This window comes from Nuphar pumila, chromosome 8, assembly GCF_984573655.1.
Source record: "Nuphar pumila chromosome 8, dmNupPumi1.hap1.1, whole genome shotgun sequence".
Taxonomy (NCBI): domain Eukaryota; kingdom Viridiplantae; phylum Streptophyta; class Magnoliopsida; order Nymphaeales; family Nymphaeaceae; genus Nuphar; species Nuphar pumila.
In genome coordinates, this window is record NC_143256.1 from 31,632,955 (window position 1) to 31,650,127 (window position 17,173).

Below are 17,173 nucleotides of genomic sequence, written 5' to 3' on the forward strand. Positions count from 1 at the left end.
CAGCTTAGCATTGGTCCTTCTAAACCCAGTTTAGCACTTGGTCCTTCTAAACCCAATTTAGCACCTGGTCCTTTCAAAACCCGATTTAGCATCGGTCCTTCCCCAAAAACCAATCTTCGAATTGGTCATTCCGAAACCCGATTTAGCATCGGTCCTTCCCAAAAACCAATCTTCGAATTGGTCCTTCCAAAACCCGATTTAGCATCGGTCCTTCCCAAAAACCAATCTTCAAATTGGTCCTTCCAAATATGGTTTATCATCGGTCTTTACCAAAGTCGAATCTTTGAATTGGTCCTTTTAAACCCAGTTTAGCACTTGGTCCTTCCAAATCCGGTTTAGCACTGGTCCTTTCCAAATCCAATCTTCGAATTGGTCCTTTTATAAAATTTAACCACGCATTGGTTATTTTATTAATTCCTGTATGTGCATTGGTCATTCTTTTGAATTCAATCTTTATATTAATTCCAATTCCCAAATATTTTGAGAGCGTCGGTCTCTTTCAAAAATTCAAGTCTCAATTTAAAAACAAGGTATATTTTCAAAATCCAGTTCTCAAACTGGTACACTTTCAAAACTCAGTACTTGAACTGGTTCATTTTCAAAATCCAGTGCTCAAACTGGTATATTTTTTAAAATCCAGTGTTCGTGCTGGTAAATTTCCAAAACCCAGTGTTCGTGCTGGTAAATTTTCAAAATCTAGTGTTCGTGTTGGTAATTTTTTAAAACCCAGTGTTCGTGCTGGTAATTCTTCAAAACCCAGTGTTCGTGCTGGTAACTTTCCAAAACCCAGTGTTCGTGCTGGTAACTTTCCAAAACCCAATGTTCGTGCTGGTAAATTTAAAAAAAAAACAGTGTTCGTGCTGGTAATTCTTCAAAACCCAGTGTTCGTGCTGGTAATTTTCCAAAACCCAATGTTCGTACTGGTAATTTTTCAAAATCCAGTGTTCATGCTGGTAATTCTTCAAAACCCAGTGGTCGTGCTGGTAATTTTTCAAAAACCCAGTATTCGTACTGGTAATTTTTTAAAACATAATGCTTGTACTGATATATTTTCAAAATCCGATGTTCACACTGGTACACTTTAAAATTTAGTGTCCACATTGGTCTAGTTTTCCTTCGAAATTCGAGTTTTGACTCGAATTTCCTTTCATTCCAATTGATCTAGTTTTTCTTTAGGGTTCGAGTTCCGACTCGAATTTTCTTTCCTTCCAATTGATCTAGTTTTCCTTCGGGATTCGAGTTCCGACTCGAATTTCCTTTCCTTCTAATTGATCTAATTTTTCTTCAGGATTCGAGTTCCGACTCGAATTTCTTTTTCTTCCAAATTGATCTAGTTTTCCTTTAAGATTCGGGTTCCGACTTGAATTTCTTTTCCTTAAATCCAAATTGGATAAAGTTTTCCTTTAGGGTTTGAGTTCCGACTCGAATTTCCTTTCCTTCTGAAATTTTCTAGTTTTTTCTTTAAGATTCGAGTTCCGACTCGAATTTCCTTTCCTTTAAATCCAAATGAATCTAGTTTTTTCTTCAAAGATTTGAGTTTCGACTCAAATTTTCTTTCCTCCAAAACCAAACTTTCTAGTTTTCCTTTGAAGACTCGGGTTCCAACTCAAATTTTTCAGTTTTCCTTACAAGATCCGAGTTTCGACTCGGTCGCTCTTTCAAAACCAACTTCTGAGTTGGACTTACCTTCAAAATCCAACATTGTGCTAGGACTTACCTTCAGAATTCCAATTTCATATTGGATTTGCCTTTAGAGTTCAGGTTCGTGTTGGACCCTCATCCAGAATTCCACTGATGTGTCAACTCGGATATCAAGCAATTTCTTTCACTAAAGATCCCAAGAATATTTTGCCAATTTGTCATTAAATATTTGTTGATTTCAAAAACCTTTATTGCATAAAAGAATTACCTCGAAATACCTTCAGTATTACTTCCGAAAGGACAACTTTTGTGAAAAAGGATTCAAAATCTTTTTATTGGCCAACCAAAAGGATGAAGAATAAATCCTCGATATGGCCAGCAAAGAAAATTCAATGTTGTCGCAAAGCCACAAGTGTTTGATATTGATCGCAGCCAATGGCACATTTTGAAAGATCATTCTTGAAAAATAAAGCAGTCAAAATATCCTGGGTGATACAGAAAAATCCATTCAATTTCCATATCTCCTCAATCACTTAAGCTGCAATTAAATATCTGCAAAAGGGATCTCTCAATTGTCGTCAAGATAAAGACGAATTATGTGAGTTAGACCCTGAGGGCTAAAGAAGATTTGGATCATCTCCAAGATAAAGAAGTTTGTGACAGATCCTTCTAGGGAAAGTTCAGATCACCGTCAAGATGAAGGCGACTGCGATGAGCCTCCCGACAAACCCTAAAAGATATTTAATTTCTGCTATCATCAAGAGATTTCCAACCAATGAGCCAATATCGTCAAGATAATCTCTGAGAGAAAGAAGGATCGGAGCATCTCTAAGATGAAGAAGTTAGTGATCTACCCTTCTAAAAAAAGAGAGAAAAGTCAGGATATCTCCAAAATAAAGAATGATGTAATAGCTAAAAACTCAAGAGCGCTTCAATTCTGCCAAAAAAAAAGGAAAAAAAAAGTGCAGAAAGATCATCATGAGAAAAGACTCCCAGGATATCAGACTGCCAAATCTGTCAAGAATCCTCTTTAAAATTTGTGAAATTCTATTATCAATATTCTTTCACTAATTGCTTTCACAATATCAAGAATACTCTCTTTTTTGTTCATATCAAGAAAATTGATAGCTTCCTTGAAAGAAAGTCAATCACAAGCAATTTGAATTTGAATCTTGATTCTACGGAGTTAGCTCAATTGGAGGTAATACTTTGGGTAGAAAAGAGTAAAAATTTTCATATCAATATACATCAGTTTCAAGTATTTTGAATCAACAAACAATTTTTAACATTTTGGCAATATTTTTTTACTATTTTGACATGAAGTGAAGAGCTCGATGTCCACCTTGACATATCCTGGTATCACCTTTTACCTCCTTGAGAGAGTAACCTTTATCGTATTTCGCGTTGTTAAAAGATTAGCCTTCTCTTTGAAAGGATAGACTTTGTCAACTTTCGCATTGTTGAAAGAATCACCTTGCTCTTTTGGATCGCCTTTGTCATCTTTCACGTTGTTGAAAGAATCACCTTGTTCCTTTGGATCACCTTTGTCATCTTTCGCGTTGTTGAAAGAATTCATCTTTCGCATTGTTGAAAGAATCGCCTTGTTCCTTTGGATCGCCTTTGCCATCTTTCGCATTGTCGAAAGAATTCATCTTTTGTGTTGTCAAAAGAATCGCCTTGCTCCTTTGGATCGCCTTGTCATCTTTCGTGTTGTTGAAAGAATTGTCTTGTTCCTTGGGATCGCCTTTGTCATCTTTCGCGTTGTCGAAAAAATTCATCTTTCGCGTTGTCAAAAGAATTGCCCTGCTTTTTTGGATCACCTTGTCATCTTTCGCGTTGTTGAAAGAATCACCTTGTTCCTTTGAATCACCTTTGCCATCTTTTGTGTTGTCGAAAGAATTCACCTTTTGCGTTATCGAAAGAATCGCCTTGCTCCTTTGGATCGCCTTGTCATCTTTCGCGTTGTTGAAAGAATCGCCTTGTTCCTCTGGATCGCCTTTGTCATCTTTCGCGTTGTCGAAAGAATTCATCTTTCACGTTGTCGAAAGAATTCATCTTTTGCGTTGTCAAAAGAATCGCCTTGCTCCTTTGGATCGCCTTGTCATATTTCGCGTTGTTGAAAGAATCGCCTTGTTCCTTTGGATCGCCTTTGTCATCATTCGCATTGTCGAAAGAATTCGTCTTTCGCATTGTCGAAAGAGTCGCCTTATTCTTCTTCAAAAAGTTGTCTTATTCGCCAACTTACCATTTTATATCTCCTCGGTCAGGTTAAGGGTTAAACCTAAGCCTCATTTTGGTGAGGTATTTCATTTCCCGGTCAGGTTAAGGGTCAAACCTGAGCTTCGTTTCTACACGAGGTATCTCTCGTCCCATTCAGGTTAAGGGCAAAAACCTGAATCTCACTTCTTTTGAAGCAAATTTTTCTTCTTCATTCTCCACTTCATATCTATCATTCTCATCAGGGCTAATTTCTTCGTATCCAATTAGATCCTTCTAACTGGGGCATTTTTATAGCCCAAATTTGGTGTGTTTTTCTTTGCCACTAAGCTCGGCCCTAAACCGGCTTAGTAGCAAAGAAGGGCATCTGTAAACACCCCAATTTTTCCTCATCCATTTTCAGACAACCCTCCTCGTGTAGCGCCAACCCTGTTAGGTTAGTGCAGGACTCAAACCCCGAGTCAGTTTCAAAAAATCACCACTTTACCCATTTTCACTAAGAAAATTACCATTTTACCATTAGGTCATCCCGGACCCCAGTCAGTCGGAGTCAACCAAGCTCATTGGCCATTTCAGAACAGTTAGAATATCAGTCATTTCAAGTTCACCCGAGCTCACCATGAATAGATCATTTTCATTTCTGACCATTCCTGCTAAAATGGGATCATTTCTTCAGAAATGAGCTCATTTCTCACTCAAATCCAAGCCAATTGTCTCTGAGTTAGTCAGTCACAGTCAATCCTATTTCCCTGAGTCTAGCTTGAGCTCACCAGGAGTTCAAGTGCCCCAATTTTAGTTCAAAACCATTTTCAAGTGTTCAGGAGCCCATTTTAGCGCGTTTTAGCTCTTTCAGCTGAAATTGAGCTGAGTCTGGTCAATTGAGCTAGTGTTCGAGCTTCGATTTTAGTTCATGTCAGTATTACTGATCTTTGCTTCAGCTCAAACCCAGCTCGAATTCGTAATTCACTTCACTCTGGTGACCATTCCGTACCATTTCTCTAAAAATTGTAACTTTTCTTGAAAATTTAGTCGCAAAGGTCAGTTGAGTTAGTGCATTGTCCAGTTGAGTTCTGAAACTCTAAAACCCAACTCAATCTAGTTCATTTTAGTTTAATCTAACTCAAACCCTAATTTTCAGTGTCACTCTGGCTCGGTAGAGTCTGAAAACCATTTCTTCAACCATTTTGCAAATTTTATCAATAACACTTTTTGAACTGGTACAAATGTCAGTTAGGGTTTAATATCCAAATTTCTTCATTCAGGGTCTACATTTTGTATAGCATTTCATGTCATTTCTCATCATTTCATATCATTTCTCAGCATTTCATAACATTTCATCACATTTCATTTCATTTTCAAAGTCCAGAACTCCAGTTTTATAAATTTCAATCCACATTGAGTTTTAAAAGTTTTCAGAAATCAATTTCAAACCCTGGATTTTCAAAATTGACATTTTTACCCTAGGGAGTCTAAATTTGAAAATATTTTCCCGAGAAAAACAATCTAAATTTTTTTCAAACTCAAATTTTTAAATTCTAAATTGGATTTGCTTTGCAACGGGGTATTGAACTTCAAATTCCGACCTTATTTCAAAAACTGCCAAAAACAGCCAAAAGTTTTCTGAGAAATTTTATAAAGTCAATTTTGCTTTTGTCACAAGTGGGACCCACTCTGAGTGGAGTCACATTGAAGCTTTTTGTCTTTATTTCAACATTTCTTTTTTTAGAAATCGAGCGGGCCACCCCAATGTGGCGCCCACTCTGAAATTCTTTTGAAAAACCATGTGGGTCCCACTCCAAGGTGGCACCACACGTAAAAAAATAAAAAAATAAAAATATTTTTTTTTAGGTTTTTTTTCTCTTTCCCTCTCTTTTTCCCTTTTCTTTTTTTTCTTTCCTTTTCCCTTTCCTTCTTTCTTTCCTTTCTTCTTCTTCCTTTTCTTTCCTTCTTCCCTCCCTTTCCTTCCTTTCCCTATTGTCCATTGTCCAGCCCATTCACGTACATTACTTTCCTCCCTTTTCATTAGCCCTTGAAAAACCCTAACTCTACCTCTCATTAAAACCTAAGTTTTAGGTTTTAATGAGAGGGAACCACATACGGCTGTCACTTTTGATTCTCTCCCCTATTTCCCTCTTATTTCCCTTTTCTTGTCCTCCTTTCTTCCTTGCTTTCTAATTTCTAAAACCGCATACGGCTGGATCGATTCACTTTTTCTTCTTTCCTTTCTCATTAACCCCTCTCTACCTTGCTGTTAATAGAAAAAATCCTAAGTTTTTGTTAAAGGAAGGAAGAAACCCATACGTGAGAAGGACATTCATTCACGCTCTTGACATTGGGTCTCCCATTCAACCCTTTGCAACTCCTTCTCAGCCCTCTCTCTTCCCACAGCAACTCCCCAACCATCAGCTATGGCACAAACCTCCACTTTGTTGCAGTTACCACCATCAAAGTAGCAGCCTCATCACAACATCATCTCCACCCTACAGCAAAACCTGGTTTCAACCACAACCGTGGCAACGAGATATCACACGACTCCCTCTCTGCTTCTAACAGCAGCTTCCTCTTGGTAGCTGACCTTGGTGATCAGCATTTCCTCCAGCCGTGGCAGCAAGCCATCATCAAGCTTCATCAAGCACGTTGCATCCCCCCTTCAACAGGAGCTATAGTCCCAACAAGGAAGGAAAACTTTCGGCCAGTATAACAGCCCTCAAGCGATCTCTTCAAGTCGATCAAGTCATTCCTTTGCCAAGGTAAAGAAATACCTACTTCTAGAATTTCTCAACGATTTAATTAAGAATCCAGTTTTGAAACTGGATTCGTATGATTAAAAGGGGCTATTTCATGGTTTCATATTCTTGATTTATCATAGTTAAGGCTATCTAAAGGAAGAGATCCATCCAAATGAAAGGATCGGATCATTCCTTCTATAGCTACAAAAAAATATATATATATATGATTCATATAACCCTGATTATCTTTAATTTTATTTATTTTCATGTAGATCATAGGATCTAGGTATGACGTTTAGATTATTTTAGATGTGTTTCATAAATTTCCTTAATGTATGCCTAGTTAGTTTATAGTTTTTCATTCAGGCGTGCAATGTAAATGTTATTTCATGTAGCAATTATTATTCATAAATCTCGAAATTTTTATGTTGAAAGAATCTATCTGTTGTTGATCTGATGCAAAAAACCTTGCTTGATTTGGATTTTGGGTCCCCACTCTACAAATCAAAACCCTAAATCGGGTTTTGAACCCCCTCGAGAATCCAAACTTCATTTTAGCAGACAAGAACTTTCAAGATCTCCTAGATGGAGGATCCGAATCTCCCTCTAAAAATTACAGTAGATTCACGGTGAAATCTACTAATTGTCTAAAATTTTTGAGATTTTTATAAATAGAGTTGAACTCTGTTAAAAATCGATTTTCCCAGACCCCTGGGAAAACCTTGATTTTTCATTGTTAGGGTATAGGTTGACCCTAATGTGCTGTGTCCGTTCAACCCATAAGTCGTTTGTCGCCGAGCTTAGTGGCAAAGAAAAACACACCAAATTTGGGCTATATACCAAAAAAATGCCCCAGTTAGAAGGATCTGACTGGGTATGAAGAAATTAGCCCGAGGAAAATGGTAGATATGAAATGGAGAATGAAGAGGAATAAATTTGCTTTATGAGAGTGAAGTTCAGGTTTTTGCCCTTAACCTGGATGGGACCGAAAATACCTCGTATGGAACGAATCTCAGGTATGACCCTTAACCTGATTGGGGAATGAAATACCTCATTAAAATGAGGCTCAGGTTTGTACCCTTATCCTGATTGGGCGAAAAATGGAATACCTCCTTGAATGAGGCTCAGGTTTGTACCCTTATCCTGATCGGGCGGAAAATGGAATACCTCCTTGAATGAGACTCAGGTTTGTACCCTTATCCTGATCGGACGGAAAATGGAATGGAATCCTCGAAAGAAGAGACCATGATGGAACCTTCAGATTTTGCACAATAAATCCGACAGGGGTTTTGCAAAAGGAAGGGAAATGGGGTCACTAAAGCTTGAAAAGGGGTTGATCTTGGGCGTCTCATGGCTGAGACTAAATAGCTTTTGAAATTGCCTTTTGCGAGAAAATGATTGGTGGTTCGACCTCGAACTGAAATGGGACTGTCTATGCTGGGATAGTGGGGACACAGGGAAGTGTGCATATCTAAGAGTTCACGCTCTCAAAGAAGGAAAGGAATCAAGTCCTTAAGAGGGATTTAAAATTGGTGTCAGGATGTATCAAAAATGAACATCAAGCTTCTCACTTCACGTCAGGATAGCTAGAAAATATTGTCAACATGTTGAGAATTCTGTTGTTGATTTAAAGTATTTGAAAATGATGCACATTGTTGCAAAATATTTCTTCTTTTCTACTTGAAGCATTACCTCCAAACGAGCTTCACTTCGTAGAATCAAGATTTTGGAATCCAAATTACTTGTGATTGACCTTCTTCAAGGAAGCTATCAATTTCCTTGATATGAACAAGAAAGAAAATTTGATATTATGAAAGCAATTGATGAAAGAATATTGATAATAGAATTTCACAAATTTAAAGACGATTCTTGATAGATTTGGCAGTTTGATATCCTGGGAGCTTCTCTCATGATAATCTTTCTGCACTCTTTTTGGCTAACTTGGGTTTCAGTTATATTCTCCTTCATTTCAGAGGTGTCTTGACTTTTCTTTCTTTCTTTTTCCTTTCTCTCTCTCTCTTTTTTAAAACGTATGTCACAAACTCCTTCAACTTGGAGATGTTTCGATCCTTCTCTGCCTCAGAGGTCATGTTGATGGTACTGGCTCATTGGCTTGAGATCTTGGGATGATAGCTGCAATTAAATATCTTTCAGGGATTGTCGGGAGGTTCATCGCATCTGTCTTCATCTCGACAGTGCTTTGGACTTTCCCTGGAAGGATCCGTCATAAACTCCGTCATCTTGGAGATGTTTCAAATCTTCTTTGGCCCCGGGGGTCTACTCGCTTAATTCGCCTTCATCTTGACGACAATTGAGAGATCCCTTTTGCGGATATTTAGTTGCAGCTTAGGTGATTTTGAGGAAACAGGGCTTGGGTGAATTCTCTCCTTTTATAGCGCTCAAGATATTTTCACTGCCTCATCTTTACAAGAATAATCTTTAGAGATGTGCCATAACTGCGATAAATATCAATCACCTACGGCTTTTTAATAACATTGAATCTTCTTTTCTGGCCATATCAAGGATTTATCCTTCATCTTTTTGGTTGGCCAATAAAAAGAATTTGAATTTTGAATCTTTTTTCGCAAAAGCTTCACTCTTTTGGAAGTAATGTTAAAGGTAAACTGAGGTAAAATTTGTGCAATAAAGTTTGAAATCAACAGGTGATTGATTAACAGATTGACACAAGTGTTCTTGAAATCCTGGGTGAAAGAGAGCATTTGAGGTCCGGCTCAACACATCCGTGACGAAAATTCTCCTCTCTTTTTCCCCAAAAAGAGAGACTCAGGCTTAGCCCTTACCTGAATGGGAAATGGAAAATACTCCTATCTTCCCTGAAGAGGAGGTGTTTTGCAAAACGAACTTTCGAAGAGAAATTAAGCTTTCGTCAAAGCTCCCTAATATTAGGCTTCTCTTATAGAAAGGGGGGCGATAATAGTGAGGTCGGAAATTTGGGTCATGAAAGGAACGAGTTCATCACACTCTCTCTAAAAAGAGGGTCCTCCATGACGAAAGATGGCCTAGTATGAAAATTGGGGTGGCCACAAGAAAAGCGAGCCTTCGTCGAGCCTCTCCCTATGAAAAGGGTTCCTTGTGTGAAATTGGAAATTGTTTTGCAAACAGTTCATAAAGACGCGAGTCCCTTCAAACTCTCCCTGAAAAGGGGCTAAGTGAACAAATTGGATAGCATGCGAAAAGAACGGGCTCCCTCGAACTCTCCCTATAAAAAGGGTCTCTCGCAAGAGAAAATGATTGAAATTGGATATTGAAATTGATTGACCCAAAGGTCGAAATTGAAAATTGGAAAATTGATTGTTTGAATGACCCGGAGGTCGAAATTGGATGACCTGACAGTCGAAATTGAGAATTGGTTGACCAAAAGGTCGAAATTGTGTGACCCGAAGGTCGAAATTGAGAATTGAGTGACCCGAAGGTCGAAAAATGGAAATTGAGTGACCTAGAGGTCAAAATTGGAAACTGGGTGACTCGGAGGTCAAAATTGAAAATTGAACTTGGAAAATTGGAATTGGGTGACCTGGAGGTCAAAAGTTGGAAGTTGAATGACCTAGAGGTCAAAATTGAGAATTTGGTAATGAGAATTGGAATTTGAATTTGGAAATTGGGTGACCCGGGGGTCAAGATTGGAGAATTGAATGATCCGAAGATTTGAATTGAAAATTGGTGGGCAAAATATCAAATTTGAGAAATCGACTGACCCTGAGGATTGACATAACTTAGATCAATGCAGGAGAATAAATGGCTCGAGTCAGAACTCGAATAAAGTAGAGAGATCACGAGTCGGAACCCGGATCAACAAAGAATGATGAGTTAGGGCTCGAATAAATAAAGAGATCTCGAGTCGGAACCCGGATCAACAAAAGAAAATGAAGAGCTTGAGTCAGGGCTCGAGTAAATAAAAAGATCTCGAGTCGGAACCCGGATCAACAAAAGAAAATGAAGAGCTCGAGTCAGGGATCGAGTGAATAAAAAGATCTCGAGTCGGAACCTGGATCAACAAAAGAAAATGAAGACTCGAATCATAGCTCAAATAAGGTAAAGAGATCACGAGTCAAAACTCGAATCAACAAAGAAAATGAAGAGCTTGAGTCAGGCCTCGAGTAAATAAAGAGATCTCGAGTCGGAACTCGGATCAACAAAAGAAAAATGAAGAGCTCGAATAAGGTAGAGAGATCACGAGTCAGAACTCGGATCAACAAAAGAAAATGATTTAAGGGAACACCCGAGTTGGAACTCGGATCAACGAAAGAAAAAGTAATTTTAAAGGAAAACCTGAGTCGGAACTCAGGTCTTCAAAAGAAAGAAAAAATGATTTGAAGGAAAACCCGAGTCGGAACTCGGTTTTTTGAAAGAAAACATTGACCCACTTGAAAATTGGATTTGAAATGATGCCAGTTCGAGCACTGGATTTTGAAATAATACCAGTTCGAGCACTGGATTTTGAAATAATACCAGTTCGAGCACTGGATCTTGGTTCAGTATTAATGATTGTTTTTTTATTTTGAATAACAATTAGGAGCTGTGATGGGACTGTTTGTTGAAATCCCAATACTGACCAGATTGTTATTAATGCAGTTGAATGCAAATGAATGCACAAGTGTGTGCAAATGAGGAATTTTTCTTCTGCCTGCATACAGACTAAAATTTTAAAAATGCCTCAGTGTAACTGGGAAAAGAAAGTTTGATCATTATTTGAAGAAAATAGGAAGATTACAAAGGAAGAATAGATGCTTCAAGTATAAAACTTTTTCAAATGTCGAGCCTTAATGGGATCTGGTAATTCTACTCCATCGGCGTTGATGAGCCGATATGAGTTGCGGGGTAATGCTTCTTTAACAACATATGGACCTTCCCAATTTGGCGACCATTTACCGCCAGGATGATGTTTGAGATAAGTTGTGGATCGAAGTACTAAATCATTGACTTTGAATCTTCTTTCGATGACATACTTCGCATACTGCCTGGCTATTCTTTGGCGATAGGATTGAGCATGCTCTGCTGCTTTTAGCCTTCTCTTGTCGAGCAAGTCTAACTGTACCAGTCGCTGCTGCTTGTATTGATCAAGAGATAATTCTAGCAGTGACGCAAATTTCAAAGCGAGCTTCTGAACATGTAGCGGCAATACTACTTCTGTTCCATAGACCAATTCTGATGGAGTAGCATTCGTTGGTGTACGAATGGTGGTCCAGTAGGACCATAGTGCATCGTGGATCTTCTCATGCCAGTCACGGCATGTTTCCACGGTTCGCTCCAAGATACAAATTAAGATTTTGTTGGTAGCTTTTGCCTGACCATTCCCTTGAGGATAATATGGAGCGAAAAAATGATGATAGATCTTGAACTTTGAGCATAATGTCTTCATTTTTTCATTCTTGAAATGACTGCCATTATCTGACACGATGTCATGTGGGATGCCAAAACGGCAAAGGATGCTCTTGTGAATAAAAGAGACCACGTGTCGACCTTCTACTGTGCGAAGAGTGATGGCTTCTACCCACTTGGTGAAATATGTTGTTGCAGCAAGGAAGTATTTGTGGCCATTTGAAGCAGAAGGAGTGATGGGACCTACGACATTGAAGTCTCACATAGAGAACGGCCATGGAGAGACAACAGATTGTAAATATGTTGTCGGAGCATGAATAGAAGGTGCGTGTATCTGGCATTGAATACACTTCTTCACATACTGATAGCAGTCTTGCTGCATAGTCTTCCAATAGTAACCTGCTCTGATGATCTGCTTGACAAGGGTTTGGTAGCCGATGTGACCACCACAAATGCCTTTGTGTGCTTCTCGCATGGCTTCTTTGGCTTCATCTTCATCTAAACATCTGAAATACTCTGAACTGAATCCACGACGATAGAGGACATTGGCCAGAATGAAATATCGAGTGGACATGCGCTGAATTGCTCGTTACTCTTTCTTCGAGAGTTCTGGGGGAAATTCCCTGGTTTCTATGAAATTTTTGATGTTGTAATACCAAGGCTTCTTCGTTTGCTCAGCTTGATTAACTTGTTCTGTTGGAAGGAAAGCGGGTTGGTCAAGTCTGCCGATTTCAAAAGAGCGAAAAGATTCTCCATTCTTGAATGCCATAATAGAGCCCAAACTGGCTAGGCTATCGGCCATTTGATTAAAGTCTCTCTTGATATGGAATAGCTAAAATTCTTCAAACTTGCTGACAAGAGCTGAAACAATTTTCTGATAAAGAAATAGCTTCTGATATTTGACCTGTCATTCAGCTCGGACTTGATTGACGACGAGTAATGAGTCACCGTAAGCATGCACTCTCTTGACATCGAAGTCTAATAGAATCTTTAGACCTTGAATTAGGGATTCATATTCAGCCATATTGTGGGTACATTGGAAATCTAATTTGAGAGAGAATGAAATCATCTCTTTCTCTGGCTATTCTTGATAATGAGCTGACTTCAGCGAAGGTCCCGTATTGGCGGTACAACTCGAGCAAATTGTCATATTCGTTTCCGTCCAACTGAATCAGGGGCCAGGATCGGCGACCTGTCATACGAGATAATGAGTCTCGGGGGTCCAAACCCTTGACATTGATCAGGAATTGATGTTCTAATGGATCTCCTGGTTGACCGGCTGGTTCTAGTAATCTCATGATTTCTGAAAATTCATCCATTAACACGGTCATTTCTCCCCATGGGAACCAGAAGGTACATGTCCGTGGATTCCATCGCTCTAACATTGCGTGGATCAAGTTGTCGTTGATGGTCTGCTTTCCAACTGCTGATGCCAATTCTAATTCGCACTCGCTTAAATGGTCCGGGAACATTCGGGAAAAGCTTTTGAGCCAGGAATAGTACCACCAGGGAATGAAAGTTCCGGTGCTAACACTACAACAAAGCAGTAGATTAGCGACGACCACATTCCGTCGCTAATCCGTCGCTAACATGGTTAGCGACGGATTAGCGACAACGAGGCGACAGTATGCTTACGTCGCGAATATTTCGACGCTAACTGGCGATAGAATTATTCTGTCGCCAGGTCCGTCGCTAATTGCGACAGAATAACGAGCGCTATATTCCGTCGTCAATCCGCCGGTACTAAACGACGACCACGGCTTGGCGACAGATTTACTTCCGTCGCTATGCCGTCGCTAGATTAATATGAATAGCGACGGATGGTTCCGTCGCTAATCCGTCGCAAACAGGAAAAAAAAATAAAAAAATTTTATTTGAAAATTAAATACCGAGCAATTTCTATTTCCTGTACAATTTATATTTCCTGTAAATAAAAAACAAACCACACAAAAAATTTCATATAACAAGAATCTACAACAATTAATCGTTCCACCTTAAAATAAAAAAGTTTAATTATTTACAATTCAACAATTACAATTAGGAAACATAAAAAAAATAGAACTTCTTCAACACAATCCTCTAATCATCGCCAAGATTTTGTGCGTCTTCTTGTTCATTGTCTTTATCTGTCCCTTCAGCTCCACTACGCTGATTATCGCTAGCAGCCTACACAAGAAAAGAACAGTCAGTATTGATAAAAAAAATATAATGAAATAAATTACACACTATATGTGATTCTATCATGTGCTCATGTGTGATCTAAGGCAATAAAAAAACTCTATATGTGATTCTATCATGCTCATATGTGCTCTAAGGCAGACAAAAAGTTATATATATATATATATATATATATATATATATATATATATATATATATATATGTGTGATTCTATCATGCTCATATGTGTGCTAAGGCAGTCAAAAAATTGAATATCTGATTATAGCATGTTCATATGTGTTCTAAGGCATCTAGAAAAACTCTATATGTGATTCTACCATGCTCAGATGTGCTTTAAGGCAGGCAAAAAACTATATATGTGATTCGATCATGCTCGTATGTGTGCTAAGGCAGTCAAAAAATTGAATATGTGAATATAGCATGCTCATATGTGCTCTAAGGCAGGCAAAGCAAAAAAATTTATATGTGATTCTATCATAAATGATATATAGCATGTTCATATGTGTTCTAAGGCAGTAAAAAACCTCTATATGTTATTATAGCATGCTCATATGTGTGCTAAGGCAGTCAAAAAACTGAATATGTGATTATAACATGCTCATATGTGTTCTTAGGCAATCAAAAAACTGAATATGTGATTATAGCATGCTCATATGTGTTCTAATGCAGTCAAAAAAACTTTATATGTGATTCTATCATGCTCATATGTGTTCTTAGGCAGGCAAAAAAGCTTTATATGTGATTATAGCATGCTCATATGTGCTCTAATACAATAAAAAAACTCTATATGTTATTATAGCATGCTCATATGTGCTCTAAGGCAGTAAAAAAACTGAATATGTGATTATAACATGCTCATATGTGTTCTTAGGCAAGCAAAAAGTTATATATGTGATTCGATTATGCTCATATGTGTTCTAAGGCAGACAAAAAACTGAATATGTGATTATACCTGAGAGGGACCTGGAATCGAAGATCCCCTATCCTGAACAACGGCCTTAATCTCATTTCGGAGAAAGGGGGCGACGGTGTATTGGAAGTAGTTATTCAGTGATTCATTAATGATCTGGCGTACATCATCACCGGAAAGAATAGTCGGCTGCTTGGAGCTTATGTCGGCGCAAGAAGTCGGTGAGCCGTAACTGGAAGAACCAATAACTGGTGAAGTGTTCATATTACTCCCAAACCCGAACACGAGACCTTTTTTGGGTTCACCTGCTGCAGTCACCCATGCTGTAGGATCAAATGATGGATGCTGAGTAGCGTCATCGCCATATCGCTCTACCATCTGTTGCTCATATGCCTCCTACAAAATAATGTTTAAAGTATTCATTAATAATTAATGATAACATTATGATAACTTGCATATATATTGCAATGATTATTAATAGAATTAATACATACTGTTGTCGTTCTTGCCTTCTCTGATACGAAGACTCCCGTGGTCTTCCGTTTATGTGTTTCTACAAACACATCCTTATATGGTACACTGCCTCATTTTTCTGCTTCCTGCGAAGTTAAATGACAAAAGATTTAGTACACAAGTTTGCAACAATACTTATAAAATTAATATTATATATTAATGAGTTACCATTTTCTTTAGGTGGCTCCCAAATGTCTTAGATCCACCTGTGTGTAGATGGGCTTCGGGCATCTTCGATCGATTTTGTGCAGCCTTCGCAGAGCAATTTCTAAATGCATCTCCCGCCCACTTATCGCACATTTCATCCCAGTAATCTCTCCTGATAGTAATAGGACCATGTCCCTTCCACAGTAATGGATCATCTACTACGCCAGATGCTTTTTTTGCTGCAATCTTCATAGTGTGCAGCATGTCTGCAAATCGATTGGCAGCCACCTTCTGCCACACCTTCCTTGCATCATTTTCTTCCACCGTAGTTGCGAAGCGATTCGAAGCCTACAAATATTTTCAGAAAGTTAGTAGACATTGCTTAAATAAATTAAATATGAAACACATTAACTATGAGGAACAACTGTATACCATGAATGAGGACCACAATCTGTCTAACACCTCCTTTGGGTACTCTTTTCATTGAGCAACTGGTTCTGGTAGATGTTGAAGAAGTGAATTCTTAATCTCCCGTACTACTTCTTGTGGCTCAAACCTCGTACTGCACATGAATTGTTACACAGTAAATATCAATATAAAATATTTAAAAAATATGCAATAATTGAAAACAAAATACTTACGGTCGATTATCGATATACACTATTCGAATGAGTCTTCTTGTGCCAGCCTGAGAAGACCCTGTTTTCTGTGTTGGCTGTTGACTTGTGTGATCAACTGGTGTAGGTGGGTCATGTACAGGCGCAACATCATCTGTAAAAAAATACATTAGAAATTGTCAGAATGCGCATTTGAACTAATCAAGCATCCAATTAGTTATATGATATACCTATCACAGGAGCCCGTGAAGATGAAGGCTGAGCCTGGCTACTACTGGATGAGCAACCACTATAACCTCCACGAACCATATTCTAACAAATAACATATGTCATACAATACATTCAAATAATTCACATCAAGTATTACAATGCATTCAAGTCATTCACATCAAGCATTACAATGCATTCAAATAATTTAAATCATTCACATCAAGTATTGCACTAATTCAAATCATTTGTTGCATAAATTATAATACATTCAGATAATTGAAATCATTCACATCAAGTATTACAATGCATTCGAATAATTCATATCAAGTATTACAATACATTCAAATAAAATTTTTAATCATTCACACCAAGTATTGCAATACAACTCACATCAAGTATTACAATGCATTTAAATAGAGGTTTGTAGTATAAGATTTTGCTCACTAGCTTGAGAATTCTTCCTCGTCACTAGTTTGACTTTCTTCTTCTTCTTCTTCTTCATTGTTTGCCCATCCACTTGGTACATCATTTGGATCACATTCCTCTATGAATGTTTCATCGGCCAATGGAGATATGACATGCATATCATGCGCAACATTGTGACCATAAGCGAAGTCATAGACATCATCTGATTGATAGTAATCACTATCTTTAGCTAACTCATCTTCCT